Genomic DNA, 25,233 nt, shown 5'->3' with positions numbered 1-25,233 from the left:
GGTCCCTAGTTTGGCCCCACCTAGGTCCATAAAGCTGATACCAACCCGAAAATGACATGAGTATCTATACTTAAGTGTGCACACCCCCACGGCTACGCCTGACTGAGTGACTATAAAAACCTCCCCTGCGCCTGACTGAGTGACGCAGAGACTCCCTACGCCTGACGAAGTGACGTAGAGACAACTGTACATATATTGAAGAAAACCATCGGTACTATAGCCCGAGGTAATATAAATGACAAGGTCCTCTTTGACTTCCTGAAACTAAGGTTTTGAAAACATTTTCCTTCCTTTCTCATCTTCCTTGAGTCAAAATCATTTTTGGACATTTTCCACAAAATCAAGTCCCATTTTGAAATCAATTACCATTCTCACCTTGGTTCACAAGTCTTGTCTCTCAAAACATTTTCCATCATCACCCTACACGTATGTATATATATAATGATGAACCTTCGTCCAAGGGATCACGAATGAGACTTGGGGCAGGACCGTAATCCCCATGTCCAGATCCGATTTCGGTCTAGTCAAAGAAACTTGTATCGTCAATAAGGTCTCTTGCTTCTAGTCAGAAACTAAGTAGCGTTTTCGTAATTAAAGACAACTAGAGGTCATAATTGCGGCAATGACATATGTAATAGACATGGCTAGTGCTGAAAACCTAGCCTGAATGAAAAAGAAGTCAAAGGCAACCTAGTTTGATGAACTAGGAAATTTGAGTAAGGAAATGTGTTGTGACTTATATACTCATTATATTCTTGTAATTATATGGCATTAACTGTTGATTTCAGTTATGAAAGACCTAGACACCATATTTGGTAATGTGTATTTACCTTTATGAAATATTTGTCAAAACTTTTACCTGATGGAAGTGACAAATGGATTACCTTACTTAGCCGTCGTGCTAACTACACTTCACCGTGTACGTCATTTCAGATGTCATCCAGTGAGGGATCCTGTAGCCCGGCAAACACTCCTGATCATGTTTGCCCGGGACCTACTTTTGTTGGTCAGATTCTGCATGACACGTCGGGCAGAGACCCGTATTCTCCACCCTATTCTCAAGGCTACTCTCCAGGCTATACTCCAGCATCCCCTGACTATACTCCAGCAACCCCAGTCAGCCCAGTAAATATCTTTTGGTAACCTTAGTTTTGGTTGACTCTAGTCTGTTAGGTTGTGGAGGACCCGGAGTTTGTAATGACAGCCCGTCGGGCAAACTCTTGTAGATATCTTTTGATATTAATATATATATATATATACCTAAAATATTATATTTTGATGTTTGGGGTGTTGATGTTGAGTGAAATTTCTTTTAGCCTGTGCACTGAGAGTGGAAGTTTTATCAAAGAGGTGATAGAATTCACTCTAAGTGTGGCGGTAGCACCCGGTTTTCTGTTGATATGATGTATAAGCTTCCGCAGCGTTTATTACGGATTTCGTGATAAGTGTAAGTCTTGAGAACCGGGGTGTTACAATACCGTTCCATAGAACCATCCGCCTTGCGTTTGGTTCGGAACACCCATTTATAGACAACAACATTCATGTTTGATTTAGTATGAACGATGCACCATGTTTGGTTGAGAAGCAAAGAATTGAATTCCTCATCGATAGTTGAATGCCACGCAGTATGAAGGGTCGGGTGAGAGTAACAAGTCAGATCATCACCAACAGAAATGACCATAGCTTGTGGTTACAAGGCAGTAGCATAAGCCATGTGCCAAAGAATCATAGGATGAGAACGGGGCAGAGGTGAACCAGTCTTAGCACAACACTTGGTACAACGTACAGGGCCGGGCAAATAATCCCGCAAAGACACATCCAAAGTAGGACGATCATTAACCACATGTGGCACACCAGAACCCGTTGGAGCCTCAAACACAAGATTCACCGGGCAAAGAATCCTGCAAAGACACATCAGTAGTAGGCTGATCATTAACCACATGCGGCACACCAGAATCCACTCAAACACAAGATTCACCAGAATCAACTCGGACGAACCTGTGCAGAAGATAACCTAGCAAAAGGATAAACACCTTTATTAAAACGAACATAGCGGCACACATACAATTTAATCGTCTCGAAGCCCATGCAACGATAAAAGACGAAGGATAGCCCAAGAACACACAAGGAGTCGACTGATAGGCAAATTTATGTTTGTTATACGACCGAAGATATGGGAAATAAAGACAACCAAACACTCTAAGATAGGAATAGGAAAGCAGATACTGAAACAAACGAAAGAATTGATTATCCCTCCCAAGCATAGAAGACGGTAAACGATTAATTAATAAAACAGCTATCTCAAAGGCATAGTTCAAATATTTAAGAGGAATAGACCCTTGAGCAAGAAGAGCAAAACCTGTGTTAACGATGCGATGGTGACAACTCTCTACCCGCCCATTATGCTCATGCGTATAAGCACAAGACTAACATAGAGCATGAACAATGCTAAGAGACTAGAAAACAGAACTAAATTTGCGGTACTCACCCCCTAAATTAGACTGTATTGACTTACCGCAAAAAAACGCTAAACTATTACACGAAAATGATCAAACCCCATATAGATATCAGATTTTAAACGCAATGGAAAAAACCAAGAGAAACACGAGAAATCATCAACAAATAAAACAAAATAATGAAAACCAGTACTAAACAAAACCAGCGTAGGGCCCCAAATATCAATATATATAAGGTCTAATACAGTAGAACCACTAGATTCAACACGAGGTAATGAAAAATGGGAAGATTTCCTTAACTGATAAGAAAAGCATAAAGATGACAAACTAATATCTAGCTTGCTAACCGGACAGGACTACAAGACTTTATTCAGCACGCGATTGTGACGCTGACCCAAACGATTGTGCTAGACACCGGAAGTAGTACCGAAAGACAAAAATGTAGCAGGAGCAGGCGAAAGAAGTTGCAACGAGTAAAAATGACCTGAACTCGGATCCTTAAGTAATACCGTTTTGGTGACGATGTCCTTCACAACAAAAAGGAAGGATATAATTCGAAATAAACATTATTATCACGGATAAATTATTGAACAGAAAGCAACAAATTAGACAAACCGGGAACAACTAAAACATTCAATAATTTAAAAGATTTAGACGAAGGAATCGTTGCATGAATGACAAGAGAAATAACCAAACCTTCACCATTTCCAACCCGAAGAGAATCACTGCAGTGATAAACATCAGACTCCATCAAGGGAATTGCATGATGGGTCAGCTTAGTATTTGGAAACCAAGAAAGAAAAGGCTCACTAGGTACTGCTGCAGAAGTCAAATTAGCTTGCAGAGTCAACGGATAGTCTAAGTACTGCCGATAACAGTGTGTAGCAGAATGGCTATGACTCCTACATATTTGGCACCATGGACCACGACCACCACTATTATTTTAATAATCATTTTATAGTTAATTTGCAAAGTTAATTAATTTTATATCTAATTTTACTTATTATTGTTACATTTATTTTTGTTAATATTGTTGAACATTAGGGTTATTTTTATTATTAAAGTAGTTTTATTATAAAATTTTGTCAGTCCTTTAATTTCTTGAGTCATTTAATTGAATTATTTTTCCCTTCTATGAGTCAATAATAAACGAACGAGAAAGGAGATTGTTTGTCAAAATTGGAAGATTCGTTGGGCTAAAACAGTATAAAAAGAAGGCAGTAATAGAGAATAGATCATCAATTTTACTCTGGAGAAGTTCTGGAAGTGGCAAAAGAAGGGAGCACTCAGGTTGCGAATTTCAATTCGGTAGCGATTTTCATGAGAATTTATTATCATGAGAATCTTGCAATAAGTTAAGTTTAATTTGCCAATCAAATTAAGTTTGATCCTATGTTTTGTATTGAGATTAATTAAGTTGAATCTGGCCAATTTAACTTTTAATTAGTCTGATCGAGGGAATTAACTGAATACACACCATGCCTCTTAATTCCATGCTCTATAGGATAATTGAATGAATAGTTTGGTTGTCTTATTAAATTGTTTATTTGGTTCATAAATCAGGTATTATGTAAGTTCTTCATGACTTAATGGGTTTTAACGGTTTAAATAAATGTCTTAAGCATATGAACCGTTAGAATACGTAATTGAAACTTGACGCCATACGGATTAGTTAGAGAAAAGAAAGAATGAACTCTTAATTTGCTTCACAAGTTGAACTAATATGCAGAATTAGTAATGGTTATTGATTCATATTCCTAGTCTTTAATCTTTTGCTGTCTCGCTTCGTTGTTAATTTATTGTTTTTCCTATTAGTTACTTATTACCTACTATCTCGTTCTGGTTGGTTTTTAATTATTTCATTTCTCCAAGTTATTTTACTAGTTTTGGCTTTATTAAATTGCATTGCATCAAATTTCCTGTGGGATCGACCCTTGCTATTGCACACTATCATTACAACTAATTCGTGCACTTGTGAGGATAATTAAGATTGTCCATCAACCACGCAAGAACCTGCCTCGTCCACACCAGGTAGCTGCATCACCACCTTATTGACTACCACTCTGATGAAGAGCCGCCATCACCATTGGAATAGCAGTCCGTGTTTCTGTCGCCTGAAAATAATCATCGCAGCAAATAAACTGCTGGACCACCTTAAAGTTAGGCGATGGTGACTGGTGAACTGGCGGTGACCAAGGAAGATGCCATAATGCGAAACCCTGCACTGAGACCACGAAAAATGACGAAAAACGTACAGGTTCACCTCATCTAGAGACACTGGTCGGCCGGCTATGGCGAGCTCCTCTACCAGAACTTGGGCGCGTCTGAGGTATCTACCGCCGTACTATCTCCTTGGCGCAGTCCTACAACTACAGCATCAAACCAAGAGCTCGAGCCCTCATTGTGGAACTAAAGGCATTTTCTAGTGCTTGCCGCACCAAGCGGGAAGAAGTCCGGCCGATCGCGAGGTATATAACATCCTCCGAGAGGGAAGACACCAACATATACAGGATGGCTTGAAACTACTGCACCCAAGCTGCCGTTGTCGGATTGTCAACAACAAAGAAACCATCACTGAAAACAATAAGCAGAGGATACATTTACGAACCATCGACGAAGCCGAGTTGATTTTTCCAACAGATGAATGGAATAAGCTGGGTACGCCAGAACAAATAGTTCTGAGACGTCAGCTTGATGGACACAAAATGATGTCCTGACGATAGGGAAGGCGGAGCAACCCTAGAAGCAGGAGAATCACCAGCCGTAATAATGCGCTTGGAGGATACATCAGAAACGCCACCATGGGAAGCCATCACCAAGAACAAACCAGGCTAGCTGATACTAGATGAATGTTTATGGTTGAACTAAATGTATGTATTAAATGAATAATCAATAGAAATAATGCAATAATCCTTTACAAATATATCACAGATAGTATAAATGTAGAACTACACTAAGACACAACTTATAGAGTCGTAATATTGATGTCTAATATATATGAAATTCCAATATCTGATATCTAGATCAAACTTGTATTACGACTTTGATAAAGTATATTATATTAGGTTAGGTTGAATGTGATTGGGAAGTCAAATGAATATTGAATGGTATGGTTGGGAAGCTAATTGAACGTGAGTGGCGTGACAGGGAGGAAAAAAGTTCTCCTAAAGTGCATTAAATGTCCTTTATATAGAGAGGAGAAGGAATAATGCCCGTCGTTCGACATGTCCTCCACGCGTCCTAGGGATATTCAGTGGTGAGGTTATGCTTGCCAAGTGTATTTAGAGGTTTTATGACATGAATAGACGCTTGGATACCAAGAGGTCCAATGATAATGTGACCAAAAGGTCTCCCAATAATGAGACTAGAAGGTTTATTGATAATGCGACCGGTAAGTAAGTATATACTCTAAAGGTCGGAAAGTATACTTACAAAACTAGGATATGCAGTAACAAAACCGGGAGACTACGAAATACACTAACGAGCTCGGGAAATAAAAAATGTGGTCAGAAAATGCATTTATGAAGTCCGTTGGAAAAGCAGGTTACCCATTAACCTTATCAAACATATGTAAAACTATTGGAGCCAAATCTATTGAGTTCAATCGAAATCTAAAACGTGTTGTAGAGTTGACATTTTAATTTTGATAATGTGAATAATGTTTTAACTTCAAGCATACGCAAGAAATTATATTTATATAAAAAAATGCGAGTAGAAAAGATAGAAGATAGTGATAAGTAAAAGAAGATGATAACGAACGTAATCATAATAATGGGAAAAGGGTCAAATAGACCCGTAAACTTTACACCAAAAGTCAATTAAGCACCCAAATTTTTAAAAAGTGTAATTAAACTCTTAAACATGTCATTTTTGGTTAAATAAGTCAAGTTTACCGGTAACCAACAAGTTACCGGTAAAATAACACCTTTGACTAAATTTTTTGCCGTTGATCGAGAGAAAATTGACCGGAAAACATCCCCATAAATTTAGTATTTTTTCTCCTTTATTTTTATAAAAAATTTGCGTAATTTATTTTTGTTTTGTTTCCTTTTTTTTTTTGGTTTAAAATTATTTAAATTTCATCCTGTTAGTTTGGTTTGCAGATTCAATTATACACTTGTTAAAAAACCAAAAACAAAACAAAAAGAAGAAAAGAATCGCTTGTAGGCCGAGTAAAGAAAAGTGCAATGACAAGAGAAGAAATGAAAAGATTGAAGGTGTTTGGGAAAGAAGGTAGGAAGAAGAAGATTTTTTTTCTTCATATTTATGGTTTGTTAGTGATACAGGGTTCTTAGAAGACTGATGATGAATTTATTTGAGGAAGAAATTGAGCCAATCAAAGAAGATTATAGACTGTCCAAACTCTTAAGTTGCGAGGAGTTGCTAAAGTTATTCTCGATGGACCAAATCCAAACAATCAAGCTTCCACTTCCTTAGGTTTTTCACAGTCAGTTGATTCTGATCTACAGATCACTCCATGTTCTATTGAGGGTCAGTTCACTGGTAATATTTAGCTTTCAGTAGTAGTGTTGATTTTTGCAACTAGTTCATCTAGAGCATTTTATTGATAGCTTGTGGATAGTTTATTCTGTTGACACTACTCTAGCACTGCTTCATATGCTTGTTGCTCATTTCCCACTCAGCACTCTACTCATTCAAATACCATATGTTTTCGATTCTCTACTTCTGTTACACATATTACAATTGAAATTTGTATGAATTATATGATTGCTCCATCTTCTTCAAACACATTAACATTTCTACCAGTACATACTTGTCTTGATTACCTAGAAAAGGGGTACCCGGTGTCTGCTACGGTTCAAAAGAATCCTAGAACAACCCGGAGTGAAAGCTGTCTAGTGTAAAGCACTCCATTAACATTTCTGACATACTTACCTAGAAGAGGGCTACCCGGTGTCTGCTATGGTTCGAAAAGACTCTAGAACAGCCCGGAGTGAAAGCTATCTAGTGAAAAGTGTTTCTTAAACTAGTTACTTGGAAGAGGGCTACTCCGTACTTAATATGGATCCAAATGGACCTAAGAAGAGTCTAGTGTGAAAGTTTTCCAATGTTTTTATTTGCATGCTTGATCATTCTACTTATGGGGCTCTCATTTTGATATACCTCTCATATCTGCCCTTTGTGACATTCTCAAATTCCAGTATCTATCCATGTCTTATCAATTGCATGCTCTTAATTGAATATTCTTGCATTGTTCAATACATGCTGTTGTTGTTGTTATGTTACCTTTGTGTAATTTTTATCAAAAGGGGGATACATGTTTTGAATTGAGGGGGAGAGTGTGTATGAATGAAGGGGAGAACTTGATCTACATTTGTGTATGATTTACGTGGGAGACCTAGTATAAATTAAGGGGGAGATCGGATGAAATGAGGGGGAGAACTTGTTGTGAATATGGGAGATTGTTTGATCAACATATACCGAAGGAGGAGATTGTTAGTACTTAAATTAGTTAAAGTAATATAATTATAATCAATTTCTTATAATTATATTAGTTTAATTAAGTAATTTGGTTCATTTGTTGGCATATGTTGTTTCAATTATTATTAGCCAAAGTATTGTATTTGTGAAAATAAGTGTGTGGTGGAAAAATCTTCTCATCTTAATTGTTAGAGATCATGCGTTACATGCTGATTAAGGTTCCTATAATATCTCAACAAAAATGAGTGGTGGAGATAACTTCTTGAAGATCATGCATGACATTGTGAAAATAATGGGTGGTGAAGTCCTTGATTTGTGGTGATTACATGGGATTAACTCCCTATTTACATGAGATTAGTCTCCCTGTTTTTAGGTGTCCAAGACACTATAAATAGGGAACTATGTAAGGAAGGAAATTGAAGTTTCCAAAACGGGGAAAAATAGTAATATTATTCTAGAAGGTGCTACAAGGAATTATTTGGAATGTGCTGCAAGGAAACTTCAAAAAAGGGAAAGACCGGTGTACTATTTGGAGAAGTCAGCTTCACTTTATATTAGTGCATGCTGTGTTAAAATCTAGGTTTGTTACAGTTTGTTTAATTGACAGAATTATTTCAAACTGTACTTGTAAACTTTTTCATAAAGTTGTTTTATGAGGTTAATGTTTAAATAGGTGGTAGACCTAGTTTTGTAATTCGTTAAACCTTGTAATTGTACAAACTGATGGTTGATCTTAAGTGAAAAAGTTTTTGGGCGTGGCCCCGTAGATTAGGATATGTTCTCCAACTGCGTTATTAAATTCAGTTGTGTACTTATTTTGACAATTCTTTTATTGCTCCATATTGTGTTATATATCTGCATTACTTAATTTCACTTCCTATGGGCGAATCAGATTATGAATAAGACATGAAAACTCTATCAGAATATAATAAATAAAAAAAAGAAAAGAAAAGACATGCATAATTATTGAGGATTATATTTGAGATAGAAAATAGTCAAGAATAATGACTACGTACCTATATTGAAATTTCTCAAATAAATAATGTGTAATGGTAGGAAAGACACATTTTATCTATGCCAAAAAATAAAATAAAATAACATAATAGAATGAATTTGGTAAATTCTCAATCACCAAGGGAAAAAGAATCCTATATGTTAGGCTGAATTTACTTTCCTTGATATTATGTAATTGGATTCCCAGTTTACCAAACTTTTCTAAGTCAAAGATTGCACCAAATGTAAGACTAATTTCCTAACCTTTTAAATTTATAAGAAAATTTGAACTTTCTTAGTTATCAAACCACTCTTATATTATTGTATTTATTTTATTGGATTGTTAAATAAGCAGAATAAAATGATTTATCTATAAAATCAAATATAAATATGTTGATACTAGTATAACTTTTAATGTATCAATACATAACAATTACATTGTGGTAATTTAAAAGATTAGCTAGATTCACTCAATTAGAAGAAGGGACAAATACAGTTTGAAAAGATTTGCTTCTGGCAAAATTTGAATCACTGATCTTGATCTAAAAGACACTACACCATTGAAGGGAAAAAGAAAGCTAATAGATCAATACAGTTAAAAAGTTAAGAGCACTCTGCACGTGTGTTACTCACGTGACTCTCTTAATTAAAAAAAAATTAAAATGGTGAAAAAGAAATCGTGTAATAATAATATATTTACTTTAATTCTTATTTTTGTTTTTTTTTTCGCATATACATTTACTCTAATTTTTAAGTGTTTGCTAACCCTAATTAGACAGAAGAAGCGAACTGTAATTTTCATTTCTTTTAAAATAATATCATGTGCTTTTGTTTTTTTTTTTTTCACAAATACATTTACTCTAATTTGTAACGTTTTGATAATCCTAATTAGACAGAAGAAGCGAATTGTAATTTTCATTTCTTTTAAAAGAATATCCATGATAGCTGAAAGTTATTAAGCACTTGCCATCTTTTAGCTCTTTTATTTTAATTTTACTTTTATTTTTTTGACAATTTGACCTACATTGATATTAATTATGAAGTATTTAAAATTAAGATACTAAATATAATAAAAAGATGTTATGTATATAAGAGAAATGAAAAATGATGCTCTATTACTAGGAAAGCTTACAACAAATAAAGTACAAAGAACAACTAACTTGGTTGGCGTGAGTGGCCATGCACTATCATCCCTTAAGAGAGGTCGAGAGTTTGAACCCCTTCTTGTATGAAAAATCAATCTAGCCAGCACTTTGCCTCTTAATTGGACCGACCCAGTGCGAATATGGATTAGTTTGAGTATGGTATGGACTTAAAGGTGCCTTTTATAGTTATTGCATGCTCAGGAGTTCCAATTGTAGAAGTATCAACGATGGAGGCACCATGAAAGACACCAATCTTGTCTCTAAAACATAAACAACTTGTAACTCTATAAGCATGTCAACAACTTGAGTAGATGATGACACATGTGCAACTTATAATGACCCATTCATAATTCATTCCCAAACAAAAAAAAAAAAACTAAACAAGGGTGAGGTGCCTGGAGATTTTCGAACGAACACTCTAAGCTCTAACAACAAATTTTGCAACCACAACACCTCGGCAACGACATTAGATGACGTTCGAACAAAAATAAACCGTATAAGTAGTGGTAGATTGTCCATTATCATTCAAACCATGCACCCCTGTCAGAATTGTTGGCCCCAAAGAAGTATATAGGGGGGGGGTGAATAGACTTGTGTAGATTTTGAAAATCTTTACAGTTTGAAATTCTAAGCTTAAAATGTACTTAGGTTAGAACAACGAATAGTACATGATTTTGGCAGCGAAAAATGTGAACCCATTTTATAGATTAAACACAAATTTAGTCTTGATAAATTTTAAGTTTGGTTGTGGTATAGACTGAATGTAAAAGCTTGTAAAGTAAAAAGGAGGGAGAGAGATTTTTGAAGTGCTTCGGTTAAAACCCAGCCTATGTCCACTCTTCTCCTTAAACTCCAAGGAGGATGCACTAAAACCCTTTAGTACAAAGAACACTTGAGCCTTGAACACAAAGCCGATCTCAAGCTTCTTAGGTTTTTCACAAGCCTCAACTTGTTACTCTGCCTCTTTCTACTTCACCAAGTAGAGATACAAATTGAACAACACAAAGATTGTTTATCCTCCAACTTGTAATATACTTGAAACTTGAATCTTCACTCTCATAGGCCAAAGTCTGAGCTTGATGTAGAAAATGTTTAGCTAGTTCTCATCATTTCTCACTGGTCAATTTCTTTAACATTTAGAATGCTTTAAATCACTTGATATTTCTTGATAATAAGACTAACACCTTCTTCACTTTTGGTTGAAGGTATATATAGGACCATTTGAAATAAAATATGTGAGAGGGAGATAAATTTCTAACGTCTCGTAACCCTTGTTTATTTACCAGTGGACAATGCAAAAGTTTACTTTATGTTAGATTTTCCAGCTATTTAACACGCCTTTACCTGCTCCATTTTACTTTTTGCTCCATTTTAAGGTTTCGAACTATTCTCTTAGAGAATGTTTCGAACAGTAAAGCCGAGAGATCAACTCTTACCTTTTTAGTTAACTCTTCGAATCATAACCTTAGTAACCTTCCGGAGATGACTATCGAATAGTCATTCCTACTACTCGAATAAGTAAACTATTCTTTAAATTAACTATTCGAATTCCCACTACTCGCTAAGGTTGGCCCTTCCACTCTTCGGCCATTGCAACCTTTCGGTCTTCTAAATCTTCTACTCTCCATCTTCAACTCTTAGCTGCTTCCACTCTTTGTAGTTCCTCATCTTCTTTGACTCCTCGTCTAAGTGTTTGGTTGACAACTTCAAGTGTAACCATTCGAGCTACAATTCGAACTCCTCGGAACTATTCGAAATGAATGAGAATTCATAAGTCTAAAAGAGTAAAACAAATTGGGGACTACTTCTCCTATGTCTTTTGGTAACATCAAAATCTAATTTACACTTCTTGTTAAAAATTTCCCTATTTTGACGATGCCAAAACCTATACCCTTATTACGAGACTATTTTAGTATGAATTGACTTTTACAATTCAATTCAGCCCATAACCATCAATTTGATGTTACACATGCCACATTGTTGAAATTGCATTTTCATCTTTCAACCCTAATTCTTGAATTTGGGGAAGAAGATGAAGTTGACATTTTGAAATTGTTGACTTCTATGTTGACATTATTGACTCTTGAATTGAATAATCTTTTCTTGAAATTAAGCATGTGTGTGATATTAGAATTGTATTGTCAATATTTTTATGATGAGATTTGATCCATTTATAGGGGAAACTATGGCAAAATTTTTGAAAATTCCCTATTTTCTATTTTCAAATTTCTCCTATTTTTGACAAGAAATTTGGGCACAAATCATTGGTGTAATATTGGAAGATACTTCCAACAAACCAATTATTTTCTTTTATGGATTATTGTTAATTCTCAATATTTTGTAGGATGGGTAGACGAAAGGAAATGGCTAAAAAGAATAAACATGGTGATGTCAGATCTAGTCGGCCAAGGACAAGAATTCAACCACCACGACATCAACAGAGAGACGACAATCCACAACGTGCTATTCCAGAAGAATTAGGCACGAGACCATTGAGGCATTTGACAATAACTTAATGTGCTTTGATGGACGTCTATCGTGGGAAAAGGCTATATGAGGGAAGATTCTTTAAGCTGAACATGCTGCAAGAGTTTGGATGCTAAGAAGATGTTTATCGATTGTTACAGCACCCGCTGTAACACCCCGTATTTTAATTCAAGCCTTAAAACCCGGTAATTAATTCTACCGTGAAATTTATTTAATTTAATTGGGCCCCTACCTTCTTATAGATATATATTTTCCCATCCGGAATTATTTATTTATTCCAAGGCCCAATTTCCTTGAATTAATTTTGTAAAGGATGTTATTTAATTGGACCCTTTCTATTCCTTACAAATATGTTATTTATGTAATGGCCCGATCATTGGAAGGACAATATTTATATCCATTAAATTAATATTGGGCAACAAGGATGACCCATTTCTTATAAATAAGCCCAAGTGTTGTTTTAATACCCTAATATGATACATACATGATATATGTGATGGTTTTCCCTACTCATATAAAAGTCTTGTACTTACAACCCTATCTCTCTTTTCCTTTTCCCTGCAAATACATTTCATCCTACTCCTTTCACCTCTAAAGAACCCTAAGCACATCCTACACTTCATCCTTCAAGATCTCAAGTCAAGATTACTCTTTTAGGATCTATAGCATTTGGGTAAGTGTTTTTCCTTAGGAAGACATCTTTTATCACCTTGTTTTCATAGTCTTTTATAAGTTCTCATCATATTCTTTTTGGGGATCTTTCTTGGGAAAAAGATGATCAAGATGGAGGTGGTGCTTTGTGAGGTGTTTTGAGGATTGCTTGGTTGAGAAAGGCTCCAAGAGGTAACCATCATGTCTCACTAAAACCTATTTTACACTCTTGATCTATATGCATATGATTTGGTGTTGGAATCCTGTAATTTTCTTGGGGTTATAGCTTTGTTTGATGGTCTGTGAACCTTTATTTGTGGATTGTTGGACTTGTGTTCATCATCCTTTGTATCTAGATGTGTATGAGTGACAGATGCAGTTTTGCGTAAGGTGAAATGTCAAAAGATATGTGTGTGTTAAAACGGAAAGTCAATGACTCCCCGAGTGTCGGTCTCGAAGGAAGGACGTGGAGGTGCGTTAAATGTTCGGGTGTTTACGTGATTGAGTCATGCAATGGATTCGAGTGTGGTGAATGGTGATTTGTGAGTGAAAGGAGTTCATAAGATTGTGTTTGTGAAAGAAATTGGTGTAAAGTAAAAGAGATTGAAAAATATGTAAAGAGGTAGGGATTGGATAGTGCTCATCTATGTTACATCTTGGTGTGTCTAAGGTAATGGACGGACGAGACAGAGATGTTGGCTATTCAAGAGTATGTGTTCTTAGTCCTTTTCCACCTTTGTGTACTAAGGCTTCTTGGACTTAGGAATGCCTTCAAGCATCCAAAGTTCTAAGAGGAATTTTATCAAACACTTTAGCTACACACTATCCTACTATTCTTAAGAAGTCCATAGGATCTATGATTGTTACAAAGCTTCAATCCTAACTCTAATCAAAGACATGAAAGAGTCAAGAGCTCAATCTCTCATCTAGATTGGCCAAATCCAAACAAGATATCATTAAAACAACAATCAATAGACAAGAATAGATAACCCAACAATCTAAGCATTTAGATCTAAAAATAGATATAAGATCATCACACTAGCAACATATCTTCACACAATCCAAATCCCTAGATTAAACTAGCCACTCATGATATGAAATTCAAGACAAAAGCTAATTCAATCCAAGAACAAAATAGTAAAATATAATAGAAATGTAATAGAAATCACCTAGAGTTGAAGTGATCCTTCAATCCAAGCTTGTTGTCTTCTACAATGAGAATTGTCTAAACTACTCCTAAAATTATCTAAAGTCTTTCCCAAAATTGGGAAAGGAAAATGGAAAAGGAAGTTCTAAAAAAATGAAAAAGCTCCCCTGAAAATCTATCAAGGGGGTTTAAATAGTCTCCGAAAAGCAAACCTAGGGAAATTCGCACATTGCAGTCTCCACGCCGCTCCACACGCGTGTGATCGTGCGTGGGAGGCTACTAGATTGTGGTCACATGCACTCACACGCGTTTGGAGGCCTTCTTGGGTTCTTCGGAGCTCCGATCTTGCCTGGTTCGTTCCTTAAGCTCGGTTTTTGTTCCTATTGGCTCTCGGGACTCTTGTATCACCTCATTTAGGCTAAAAGTAGCTTTGCGTGTTGGTTAGTGAATTTAAAGCATATTTGATCACAATTTATCATGTAAGGATGCTAAAAGCGTAACAGAACACCCTAATATGTACTCAAATTATGGGTATCTTGGAGGCTTATCAATGAGTAATTTCTTGTTATGGATTCCACGATTTATTGGCTTCTGAGATGTGTAACCTGAGTATTCTGAGAATGATTTGTATTCTGGAATGAGTATGGTGTGTTTCTATTTCGGGTCTGTAATCTATGTTGGGTTGCACTTGGACGGTATAATGTGTCCCGTCCAAGCGTTCCGTACGTGTCTGTGGGGAGTGGAGAGGCGGAAGAGTGAGCTCCGCTGAAGAGGTTCGCTTGTTCATGTGGAAGGGAGTGGCGTAATGATGGGCTCCGCCGAGGTGTTCTGTGAGAAGGAAACAGTGAGGTGTGGCGGTGCACTCTGCTCCGTTCGCGCGTACCGCTATAAGTACTCCTGGTTCTGTTCCAGTGAGCCTTTTGTGGTCTGTTAACTCTGTTGTTTCCCTTTGTATTCTGGAATGTGTACTGAGCATCTTTTTGAATATTCTACCTTGATTCTTGAGTATTTATTCATGATCTTTGGACATTATCTTTATCTCTTGAGTTAGTATCCTTGGTTCATTCTTTGATTTCTATCCTGAGTATGCACTGTGTCCATGTTGTGAGATGAACACTGTTGGTGGGTGATTTGTGTGAATGAATCTTAGTTAGTATGTGGGAATCTTGAGTCCTTATAAGCATTTCTTCTCTTGTTGAATCTTTGGTAACCTTGGGGGTTTAGTTGGTGGTATTATGGTCTACTTAAGGTTGGAATTGGGAGGGTATTGTATGCCTCCTTATTTGGGACCGTGTGCCTCTGTGATTGGGAGTTGGGTACCTCTGTGATATGGGTTTGTGTGCCTCTGTGATATGGGTTTGTATGCCTCTGTTGTTGGGCTTATTGTCTCCGTGTTGTGATATGGATGTGGTGGTTAGTTTTGTGGTTATTATTGAGGATGGTGGATTGGTGTTTATCTTTAGTATGATGGTAGGATTGGTTTCCTTGTGGTCTTTTGGTAGAGGTTGTACCTCAGTTGGTATTTGTTATTCCTTGATATGTCGGTTTGGTTGATTCCCTTATGTTCATTCTGTTGGTATTGTGATTCAGTTGGTATCTTGTGTATAGACTTGATGTTTATGCATTCGTGTTGGATGTTGGTTTTACTTGGAGAGTCCTTGGTTTATGGCTTATTCAGCGTATTGTTGTTGAGTCTCTGATTTAAACAAAGAGCAGTTCGTTGGTGTATATATTCTATACGTGTGTGTAAACCTATTTACCAACCTATTATATATGTATGTTCTCACGAGTTTAGCATTCTTTTGCTAATGGTTGTTCTAAATGTTTTCCAGGTATGGAGTAGTCTAAGTCGTGAGCGCGCTAGAGCTATATGGTTATGATGCTTTGCTTAGACTAGATTATGTTTTAGATTCCTTTCGGGCCTGTGTGCCTACGCCTTGGATTATGTACCTTTGACTAGTTTGTGGCTATGATGTTTGAGGATTTATGTTTGTCTTTGGATTTTGAGCCTGTGCACATAGGATGGATTGTACCTAGGTGTGGCATGACACCCTTTAGGTTTTATATATGCTTCCGCTTTGGTTATGATTAGTTCTTGAGATCTATAGCTTTTATGTTAAGTTATACCTATCTTAGCTTGTGAAAAGTTGGGGTGTCACACCCGCAGTTGGGAAGACCCTTCGAGTGGAGGGATCCAACATATTCCCCAATTACTTATGAGTTCATAGCCATGCTTGATATCAGGCGTGAGGTCAATGATGCTTGACAGTCGATTAAATTTTCTCTCTTCGGCCATCGATATCATCTATCAGTTAACGACCTTGCAGTAGCTTTGGGTTTCCACGAGCAGATCGAGGTATCAATGCCTTATTTCAAAGATTTTGAGTCTGACTTTGACACTGATAGGGACGCTGTAACTTATTGGAGGGAGATCACGAATGGTCAACCTTACAACTCTTGCAACTTAAAGGCTAAGCACATCTCCACCAACTATCTTAAAGCTATTCGACTAGCACTGGCTGTGAATCTCTCGGGAAGGAAGACAAACCAAAACAAAGCTTATCGACAGGATTTATTTTACATCTGGAGTATGAAGAATAGGATAAATGTCAACATGGGAACCCAAGTGAAGAAATGGCTACAATCCCAGATAAGACAAAAGGTACAATCTGTCTTTGTAGGACCTCTAGTGACCAGAATATGCCAGGGATTGGGTCATGGAAATCATTTGGAACTAGAGAAGAATGAGGCTTCCATGGTTGCATTTTCGGTTAGAGAGTTCAAGGCTATGTATATCAAGTGGGGAGGAGATAATGCACCTAATGAGGGAGTTGAGGGTAGCACTGACGAGGATGATGACGAGGGAGATGATGAGATGCATACGCAAGAGCAAGGTGAGCCCAGTGCACAGCGCGAGGGCCCGACCATGATGGATGGGGAGTTTACTCAGGCTTTCCACAGACAGCTCCATGATGAACAGATGACGTACATGCGTGCACATAGCATACGGTAGAAGGAGCAGTACACATCGTTGTATTCTCGCCAGGACAGATAGGAGGAACATTTTCAGTCGCTCTATTCGAACTAGAATGAAGAGATTCTCTGCACAAGGAGAGCAGTAGAAGAAAATGCGCAAATGATTCAAGAGCTTCAAGCTCAATTTGCGAGACAATTCCATCCTCCGTCCTTTGGTGACCAGTGATGCGTCATTCATTACCCCGGCAGCTTGAGATTGAAGAAAGAGTCCCCCGAGACAATGTTACTGAGTTGAGATGATGTCCCATGAAAACATTAGGTTCCCTATGCGTGGGGTTCTGCCTTTATTTATTTTCATTTACTTTTAATTGCTTTTATGCTTATTTTATTGCTTTTGCTTCTACTCGCTTTACTTTGATGCATTCGTAGACTATTTGAATAATTTTACTATTTAGCATTTATTTTCTTTAAGTAGTTAATTCTATGAATTTTATGCTTATATCTATTTTGCTTATTTAGTTTGAGATATGCTATCAAGTCTATAATAATTGAATAGTTCTCTTAATTGCTATTTTATATCTTGTTATTAACTTTTGAGAATAGAGCTTTGATAACGGAGACCATCCAATGTTGGAAGCTAAAGTGTGGAAAGAGGGATGCATACTTGGTTTAACCTCTTATCCCTTTTCTATTTTATGCCCCGTTTTCAAATTTAAAGTGTGGAAAAAAGTAGTATACCCTATATGTTTTTATGAGTTTACCATGTTACTTTCTCATTAAGGATCAATATAGTATACCCTATATCCCATAGCAAATTCCAAAGTGTGGAAAGGGATTCTTATTTGCAATGATTATTTAAACCCATTTTCCTTTACCCTGTGATCCAAGGTAACATCGAGGACGATGTTCATTTTAAACTGTGGAAATGACGCACTTTGTGCTTAATGTTTGTTTGCTTAGAGTCGGAAGTTGGTCTCTTGGGCATGATAAACGAGTGTGTTTGCAAATTGAAGAGTGAGTTATTGTTTGTGTTATCTAGGGAGAATTTTGACTAGATGCCAAAAAATTTTTATTCTTGAAATATCTTTCAGGAAGTTACTTTTTGCACCTATGAGAGTGTTTAGAGCCAAATAAGTTTATATCCTTGCCTGATTGCATGATGTTCACTTCTTATTTAGGTAGGACCTTAGTCAAGGATCTCTCGAATGGGAGTATGCATTTCTTAATTTGAGAAAGATAATTTTTAAGAGTGTGGTGAGCTTAAGAGTGAAAAATCCCTTAATCCCAAAAGAAAAAGGCATGAGGGGTTGCATGGAGAAACAGTAGAAAATGCAAAAGGCCAATCCTAGAGATAAAAATTGAGGAAAGCCACTTTGTTGGGTTGTGTTCAACCATAGTCTTCGGAAAGCAAAAAGCTATACCTGAAGTCAGTTGTCCACATAAAATGTTCCTAGGAAATCAGAAAATAGAGAGTAGGAGAGCCGCTTCACTAGGATTCGGGCACCCATTGCACTGTCTTCGAAAAAGCATGGAGTTCCATGTGAAGTCGGGTCGCTCGAATGCGTTATCCTAGGAAGTGAGAAGAAAGAGGGACCGCCCCAATCCATTGGTGGTGAGTGGTCCATGTCCCTACCCTTACTTATCTTATCGTTGGGCTTTGGCGTTAGGACGGAAGGGTTGATTAACTAGTGTACGATCGGCTAGAGGCCCTAATTAAATGAGAGGTGAATTCAAATTTGGGATTGCATGCTTGCACGTGGTGTGAGAAGTGTGTTCCCCTTGTTTTAATTGTTTATCTACGAAGGGTTTTTACTTCCCGGAAATATTCCTCAAGTTGTATGGCATCTAACCAACATTCTTTGTAGATAACACAAAAGATTTCCCCCTCTTTGATAGTCTTAAACACGCATATTTTGATTAACCAAGAGTTCCGTATTGAATAAGTTGGTATCTTGGAAGCTTATGTGCTTAGAAGTATATTGTCTTGCTTGTGGGCAAGCAAGAAGTAAAGTGTGGAAACTTGATAAGCTCCCAAGACACCTATATATTTGAGTATAAATAAGGGTGATTGATAGCATTTTAACATCCTTATGTGATAATCTTATGATATATTGTGCTTTAAATTCGTTAACCAACACAAAGCTACCTTTGGTACAATTTGAGACATTTCAGAGGTCCCGAGAGTTGTTAGGAAGAAGGAACGAGCAAACCGAGCAAGACAGGAGCCCCGGAGGACCCACAGGAGGCATCCACGCCAGCCTTCACACGTGAAGGGCGCAACGACGGGACACTGCGGAGAAATCATTTTTAGGGCGAAATTTCAGAGACTATTTAAGGAGGCTTGATAGAATTTCAGATGGAGGACCAATCCCATTCCCATCTACATTTTCCAATTACTTAGTTTCCATTTTAGGGTAGTTTAGATGTACATTTCCACCTTGTAAATGAAGATTTGAAGCTTGGATTGAAGAACACATTTCATTTACTAGGTGATTTCTATTTTAATCTTATCTATTTTATATATCTTGTTCTTAGATTGAATTTGTAACACCCCAACCCGACCATACCGTACATCCGGAGTAGTTACTGCCACACCTAGATTGAACCCTGTCAGGTCAAGAAAGAGTCCGCTCTAGATGCACAGGCTAAAGAAGGAATCTGATTCACACATTTTCTACCCGACATAATTATATATATATTGCAGCAGAAAGAAACAAAAGGTAGCTAGGTTAGCTACGAATATATACAGGGATTGACCTCTGGGGTCCAAAAACATAGAAGTTCATGTCGGTTACAACCTTACTAGCCAAACTAACACTATTGTGGCTACAAAAGATATTCACACAAAAAGAGTTGTTCTAGACTTTCCCCCAAAACACGTCATCTACCCTAGAGGACGGTACACCGGTCCTGCGTACGTCCCCCATACTAAGTGCCACTCACCTGCGAACCAAGTGAGGTGATCTAGGACTAAGTGCCACTCACCTGCGAACCAAGTGAGGTGATCTAGGAAGTAGTGCCACTCACCTGCGAACCAAGTGAGGTGATCTAGGAAGTGGCACCACTCACCTGCGAACCAAGTGAGGTGATCTAGGAAGTGGCATGGGACGACTACCATGGACCACTCGTCCCAAAACTCCGGAGGACTGGGGTCCCACGGGTAGGGATAAAAGACAACAAACTCCAAGGGATTACTCCCCTCTAACACTTCCATGGGGTAGAATCCATGCCTAGCTTGGGCTCTATCAAGAAAACTCGGCGGTCTACTGGGAACAGGAGTGTAGGCGGGTGCAGTAGGATAGGCTGGAAGAGGAGTATACGTCGGAGAGGGAGGAGCAGGAGCGTAACCGGGAGCGTAGGGGTCATCGCCTAACAGGAACTGTTCGTAATCATCGTACTCCATTATATCGCCTAACAGGAACTGTTCGTAATCATCGTACTCCATTATTGGGCCTAACAGGAACTGTTCGTAATCATCGTACTCCATTATTGGGAACAACAGGAACTGTTCGTAATCATCGTACTCCATTATTGGGAACAAAAACTCCGATGAGCTCCCAGAGCTCATCGGGCTATATGAGCCCACGCTAGACAACATCTGTTAAATAAAAGCACATTGAAGTGTAGTTAGCACGACGGCTAAGTAAGAAAATCCATGGTCACTCAAAATTCAACAAAGGTTTTTCAAAACAAGTATGTAAGGTACCCACTTACTAATAATGACATTTTCCTCAAAAGAAAATAAGGGTTTTGACAACCTATTTACCAAAATAGCATACGTTCTTCGACGTAAGTTTCATAAACATTTTTATTTGCCCAAAGGCTTTTCAAGCATAGTTCCCAAAATCATTTGCACATCTCACCACTTCATCATGTACAATACTAGTAACACAAAACACACTTTATGCACATGTACATATCATCTATACATATTACTCATAGGTAGCAAGTATATACAACATAACCTCTTCCTTATACCTACATACACATATATGTATATTCATATGCATATTCATCCTTTATGGTACTTATACATATATATATACCTCACGTGTATATGTATATTTATATAAAGATTTTCTTTTTATTTACAATATTTTACACACATATATGAATCACTTGAACCGAGAATATATACATATATATACATCTATAACATATACTACCCACCTAGTTATATACCTATATATTCTACTAACAATTACATATATCCATATGTTTTAACACAAAGCTCATAAATTCCTATTTCAACTATCAATCATTAAATCTTAAGTGACAAAACCAACTTAAGGGATTTCTTACCTCTTGGGTGAAGTGACAAAACCAACTTAAGGGATTTCTTACCTCTTGGGTGAAGCACTTTTTCCAACTTAAGGGATTTCTTACCTCTTGGGTGAAGCACTTTTTGCAACTTAAGGGATTTCTTACCTCTTGGGTGAAGCACTTTTTGCAACTTAAGGGATTTCTTACCTCTTGGGTGAAGCACTTTTTGCAATTTAAGGGATTTCTTACCTCTTGGGTGAAGCACTTTTTGCAATAATAGCTTTGAATCTTTTCTCAATTCTTTCACCAAAAATTCCTAAGCAAAACATACCACCATAACAATAATTTTTAAGAGATTTTAACCTATAGTTAGGTTCTAGGGAAGAAAACAAAGCTTTTAACCGATCAAAAATAGAAATTTACCGAATATTGGTGGTCTTGATGAAGGATTCTAGCTATGGAGGTTGCTAGTCTTGAAGATGAATGGGCAAAATGGGCAAAATGAAGAAGCTTGGAGAAGCTTGGAGATCAAGTCTCTATTTATAGCAACTCTAAATTAATTTAATACTAGCATGTGGTGTAGGGAGTTGCCAAGTGTCAAATTCCTATGGTAACTCAAGGAAAATATCTTTAGCTAGACTGTTAAGGGTTAAACATATATAGTTACGGTAGCAAATAATTTATGTAGGGGTAAATTCGAAACCAAAATTATCCCGAACTCAATACTAACCTTAATTTCTAAAATCGGGCAATGTTCGGTACATCGCGAAATACAGGGATGCTACGGTCGAAATAAATTTTCACTATTACGGGCTAATTTAATTAAATAGGAAATTCAAGGTTAATGGTATGGTGCCTAAAACCCACTTCCTAGGACAATCGGGACAGAACACATATTCCTAAAAATTTTACGGTTCGTGACCGGTACGTACGATCGCAGCTTATTAACGACTATTGTAACTAGTAAAGATTATTTTGAAATATCTATAAATCATAACTTGTGCATGCCAATGCCTTAGAAAATTTTGGGAGTTGGGATCCTCACCAAGACACCAACCCCAACCCTCCACCCCAATAATCCAATATACATACAGGCATCCAGATAGACTGATTCATTATATTGTCAAATAATTCCCTCATGTTAAAAAGAAAATTTCCACATTATGTCAAACAACACATATTTGACTTGCAACTAATTGTAACATACCCAATTATTTTTGTTTAGTGGTTTGCATTGCGATTGTTGACTTGTACAATTTTCAACCTTCATGGCTAAGCGTGGAATCTTTTCATTACAAAACATCAAATTCATTACCTTTTTGTTTATTATATTTAATATAGAAGGAAGAAAACATCGAAAGATAAATTACATAAAGTGAGACCACAATTCTTATGGGACTCCAAAAAAAACAAGCATGAGCAGCTATACAATCTTCTTTATGGTGTATCAAAGGCATGGTTTATTCATTAATTTAAAACATTATATTTGGACTATTTTCAAATGGTATTCTATAATCTAATTTTGCTCGAATAATTATGTGATGGAAATTAATTAAGCATTTTACTTAACATATATAATGAATATATACATTTTTGAAAATTTGTTTTTGTAATTTGTACCATGTGCATCAATCTATGTCAATTGAGTTATATTGACTATGATAAACATTTGTTCTCATAGTACATGGTGCAACTATGTATATGATGTATGATAATATTTGATGCAAAAGACATCAATACCAATTAATATCTTATAATAAACTTATAACTACAGTAATAATTAATTTTATATTGTGGGGACGAGACATCAAAAGCCAAGTCTAGTTAGTGATGATAATTATACAGGGTAGGGTTGGGGAGTATACTCCTTATACCCATCTACCAAATTGCGCCCTGTTCCCAATCTTCATCCCTATATTCAGTCAACCTCTATTTAAGCTAATACAATTCTTAACATTCAAGTAAAGAAAAATTAGAGGAAATAGTTTTCTACTCTCCTAAAGTTTCCCACATGATGTGGTTTATATTTATTGGGTGCTCATGAATTGCTTACTCTATTAGGACTCTATGTATCTGAGTCACACTAGGACTATCAATTCTAGTCTACCTGAGACTTATCTTGTATATATATCTCTATCCTCTATTATTGTAATCATGAAACTCTATTAAATACAAGAATTACGTTCTCATCTTGTATCAGCTAGCTGATAAGCCATGAATTAACCTATAAATATGCTTTAATTGTACTAACTTTTAAGTGAATTTTATGTGTTTGTGCAAGAACGAAGTATATTTCAGTTGTTTATGGCACAATGATTGAAAAGCGGGACCTACGCATGATGAAGCGTAAAATGAAGACAATTCTGGATGAATTCAAGGCAAAAATTGGTCAAGAATGAAGGGTTAAAACCATAGCAAGTTCAACAGAGAATTGGAGCAAAGGAAAAGCCAGATAACACCACCGGGAGGGTGTCACGCTAAAGGTCACGGTGTGACCTACAGCGTGACACCATAGTTATCTTTCAGATGGTGTGTGTCACGCTGCAGGTCACGCCGTGACCTGCAGCGTGACCAGCACCATCTGAAAGTGGCCTGTGTGGTCACGATGAAGGTCACGCCGTGTCCTGCAGGCCACTTTGCGAATTCAAGGCGTCACGCTACAGGTCACGCCGTGACATGCAGCGTGACGGCCTGGAACCCGCAAAGCTTAAGTCTGGTCACGATGAAGGTCACACCGTAACCTCCATCGTGACCAGGCATCCTGAAGGTAGTTTTTTTGCCGCAAATGTCATAGTATAAATAGGATTAGGTTTTATTTTAAATTCATCTTTCAATTTTTCTAAGTCTTCTTTTAGGTTTTCTCTCTATAAACACTTTAGAACATAAATCCACTGCAATTCCATTAGTTTTGAAGAAGATTTAGAGAAGAATTCTCCATTGTAACCACACATTAAACTTCAATTTCATATTTGCTTTTTACAAATTCATTCAAGTAAGAATTCTAATTTCTTCTCCTTTTAATTCTCCAATATCTTTTGTATTTAAATTCATTGTTGATTATTCCAATTGTTTTAGTTTTCAATTCCATTATGGATAGTTAAATCCTTTAGGGATTTAGATTGAATTGTTATGCATGAATGCTTATATGAATTGAATTCTTAACTCTAGGTTTGCATTGCCTTTAGAATGAATATGATTTTGATATTAGATAATTATTTGATTCTTGTTTGATTATGGCCAAATTATGCAAGAAATCTATGGAATTGGTGTTTCACCTATGAGAATAGGGATCCACCATAGCCAACCCTTTCACAATTCTAACTTGCCCTTGAGGAAGAGAAGTTGGAAGGGATTATGCACACAATGTTTTTGATTAAATGTCTCACCTAGTCTAATTGCTATGAGAATGGGATTAGAACTTTGGTGATAGCCAATGTCCACGAGAGTGGCATTGGCATTGACTTAATTCCCTCACTTCATTGTTTTGCATTGTTAAGCCTAGAACCATAGAACATTATAGAAGCATTTGTGCATTGCTATTTGATTTAAATCCTCCTCTTTATCATTGTTTATTTCTCAATTCAATTACTTGTTTTTATCATTATCTAATGCAATCAAATACATCATTTTGGTTAGTTTTCAAACACTTAATGAACTCATTTTTAACCCCTTG

General features: G+C 36.8%; 1 long non-coding RNA gene across 1 annotated transcript in view; it reads left to right on the top strand.

The window, feature by feature from the left end:
- The window catches only part of LOC116018739, a 2,072-nt gene extending 793 nt beyond the window's left edge, over positions 1-1,279 (top strand). Inside the window, exon 2 of the long non-coding RNA XR_004098590.1 lies at positions 934-1,279. This is a non-coding gene — a long non-coding RNA (uncharacterized LOC116018739). The remainder of the gene's footprint in view (positions 1-933) is intronic.
- Positions 1,280-25,233: the final 23,954 nt, after the last annotated feature.

This window comes from Ipomoea triloba, chromosome 5 (assembly GCF_003576645.1).
Source record: "Ipomoea triloba cultivar NCNSP0323 chromosome 5, ASM357664v1".
Lineage (NCBI taxonomy): Eukaryota > Viridiplantae > Streptophyta > Magnoliopsida > Solanales > Convolvulaceae > Ipomoea > Ipomoea triloba.
Note: the sequence above shows the minus strand (reverse complement) of the source record. Positions and strands in the feature narration are given on the sequence as shown.